Source organism: Adiantum capillus-veneris, chromosome 26 (genome assembly GCF_014529385.1).
Source record: "Adiantum capillus-veneris isolate H3 chromosome 26, ASM1452938v2, whole genome shotgun sequence".
Lineage (NCBI taxonomy): Eukaryota > Viridiplantae > Streptophyta > Polypodiopsida > Polypodiales > Pteridaceae > Adiantum > Adiantum capillus-veneris.
Window position 1 is genome coordinate 43727095 of NC_140956.1, and position 3613 is coordinate 43730707.

Here is a 3613-nt window from a genome sequence, read left to right on the forward strand (position 1 = left end):
ACAGGTAAGAGGAATGACACAGATGGGCAGGCTGAGATAGCCGCAGAGGGGCATTATCAAGCCAGAGTGGACCCCGAGGCAGTCATGGAAGAAATAGAGACAGTTATCAAGGAGCCAGCTAGACACCAAAATGAGCAAGTCATGGAGGATCCGTAGCCAGTAAGGGCTGATGAGGGGCAAGAGCAGGCTAGGGTGGACCCTGAGGCATTTATGGAGGAACCAATATTGAGGAAAAATGATCCAGAGCCTGTGCCTGTTAGGGAGGACCCTACGGCTGTTAGGGAGGAGAGGCAGCCAGGGAGCCAGCTCAAGAAAGGAAAGGGCAAGGCTCTGCATCACAAGGGCCATCCAACGTATCAAATGAGTCAATTATTTAAGAGCAAATCAACGAAGAGAATGAAGAGGAGTTGAGAGTTCTGTTCAGCGCAGCACCTCTGCATGCACAGATATTGTTGCCTGGAAGGTCAGAGGAGGCTTGCATTTTCAACCTCGATCAACAAGACTTCCTGTGCATGCACAGTTTCACCAACTCCAACGCAACAAATGAGGTCGTCAACGTTGCTTCGTGGTAATTCTCATGCTCTTCAAAATTCAAGTTTGGTTCATTAAATGGGTCTCTATCGAGACATGGGTCAATACCAAGCGAGACAGTGGCTTATGGAATTGGATAGTGTTACTACTCGCTTAGTATTGACCCATGTCTTCGCGGTAGTCGTCAAGTTTTTCTTTATAAGTCACGCTTGATTCATTAAATGGCTCACTATCGTTAAGACATGGGTCAATACCAAGCGAGTCAGTGGCGGATGGAATTCAATAGCTGCCCCACTCGCTCGGTATTGACTCATGGGTTTGTGGCAGTGACAGCCCGCTGAAATACCTCAAGTCTAATCTCTGCCATTGATTCATGTTAGCCACGCTGTCTCGCTTCTGCCCCCTGAGGTTCAAGACAAAGTATACGTAATAGATCGGAGGATATCACCTTATCTGCAGAACAACTCAGTTTCCTTTTTGAGTTTGATGAACTGGTTTAGCAGAGTCAACTTTGATCTAGCACGCTTTCTGGTCACTGCATACAATCAATCGTGAGTTTTTTCTTGCCTTGTAAAAACCATGTTGCATTTAGAATCTTTCTCCTCATCTTTGATGGTGTCTTTATAGTGATATTGGAGTTTGATGTTATTTGACATGGAAGCTAAGATTGTTTACTACGCAAACTACGGGCAAAGCAGGGCATTTCACGGTCGTGTAAAAACGTAAGGCCCATTTGGGTACATTTGGAAGCAGTGTCTCTTTGTAATGTGTTGCTGACTCAAGTGGTTATGTATGTAGTGCCGCGAAAAAACTTGTATGCTGTGTAGAGCATGTTTTGTTAGAACATGATCTAGGAAATACCGTCCGGCACGAACGGGTAACCGTGCCCACGCAGACTGATGACTATAGTTGTGGTTGGCGAACCTATTTGAATTCCCTATTGCTCCTCAGTCAAATTATGGATGTACCCAACATAAGTAATCGTGTTGTTTCATTGTTTGCTGCAACGTTTGTATGAAGCGACAAATGTCTGTATCACGCTTCTACAGGAACTTCAATTACATAACTACACCCCCAACGATGTGCGACATTTTTTTGTAATGGCCATCCAGCATATTATAATCTCGGCAAACAGACGCACAAGAGAAGAAGTGGCGAGAGCTGAGGAGTTCGAAGAGGCTCGCATTAACAAAATGACGCAACGCCACAATCAGACTGTGCGCTCCTTGCCGCACTGTCGAAGCAAGGGACTTGCCAATACACCGTGTGCGAGCCAAAAACGGCTCCAAGCACACAACAAGCCTAAACTAGTAAGCTCAAGAGAGCAAAGGGTGTGTCACTCACCGCTCTACGCTCGCCTTCGTGGTGGATTCCTCGCCGCGATGAAGAAGAAGCTGCAGTCGTGCCGCGCTCAACCGCCTCGCCGCCGTCGTGCCTTCGTAATGCTCGATCGCACACACACTCTCCCTCTCTCTCTCTCTCTCTCTCTCTCTCTCTCTCTCTCTCTCACACACACACAAGGAGGTGAAGAAGAAGAAGATGGAGATGGAGCAAGAGCACTCTTCTATTGCACAAATGAGAGAATGAGTAAAAATTAGGTTTAGTTGGCTTTTATAGGAGCTCACCCCATTCACACTTGGGCGCCCATGCTTAGCCAACTAATCCCTTGAATGTCCCAGTTAGAGTGCGCCTCTCATCGGCGATCACTCCTACCCTTTTCCTATTGGTCCGACAAGCCCGGTACCTGACTCTAAATAATACAACGTTTATAGATCATAGGGTGTCCATGTGCCGTGAGGGTTAACATGCCCCCCTTCCTGATGTAGATTCCGTCCTCGGAAGCTATTGAGTTGAAGCTGGTTCGTCGAGGTGGAAGAGCATTTGAGATGAATGTCCTTAGCCTTCTTCAGTCACTGCAAAATCAAACAACATTGGCACAGTAATGGCATTCTCTTAAAAAGCATATGCAGTTTTAGGTAGAAAAATTGATTGGTCAAAGAATTTCAAACAATTTGTTAGCAATGAACATTAAATTTCAATGTAATCAAATGCAAAAACAGATGTAAAGGTAGAAAATTAAACAAGTCTGGGGTCGCTAATTTGACGGTCGAAAGGCACTAGAGATCGAATATTAATACCATGGGTAAGCTTCTTAATTTTCTGTGGTCAATTAAGTTGTTTAATCGCGAGAGCCAAATATTCATGTTCGAGGGCTGACTAGAGGCTATATCGACTAGAGGCTATATCTAGAAAACCTTGTAGTTAAGCTACCATAAAAGGAATTTCTCATGAAATCATCGCCTGACTGATTACTTTTTCTTTGACCCCCCAAAGTCTTTTCACATTGATTCAATTATGAAGTGGGTGCTTATTTTGTATGCCTTGGGTTTTTTGCTTCTCAAGGAAAAGCGCCCACACTAGGAACCTCTAGGGCTCTAGTACCATAGGCGATACATGTGAGTGAAGTACCAATTCAAGCTGAGATTTATCTTCCAGCTTAAAATTTTACATTGTGGCACTTTGATTTTTGCTTGTTCATTTTCAGCATTTAAATTTTTTAACTTTGGGGGGTCATATAACACTATTACCCTCCCCAGGCTCATCACATTAGTAAACTCCCTTTATAATACTTAAGCTAAAGGTCAATAGGGTTAAGCCCACTAGAAATCCCTAGTACATTTCACACAATGCTGCCTAAATCGGATTAAGAACCTAAGTAACCATTGCTTATTAGGAAGGCATTCCCCATGGTATTAAGAGAAGATTTCTAATACCTAGCTTGGTCAAACTAGCTTAGTCGGACTGCTTGATTTTTAAACCTAGACAAGTGATTATGACAAAACATTACATTGAATTAAATGTTTGATACTAAGCAAATGCGCTGAATATTATGCTACCAATCACAATCAAAGCAGACAAACATGGATGCAAAAAGATAAGGGCAATGCTAATGGACAAGAAACACCTGTTTGTGTTGATGGTCGCGCTTGATTTGAAGTGTGAACGAGAGAAAGGTTCCATGAAGGTCCAAACCCTATCAATAGCAACACGCTCCTGTACACACTAGGAAACAAAAACAATA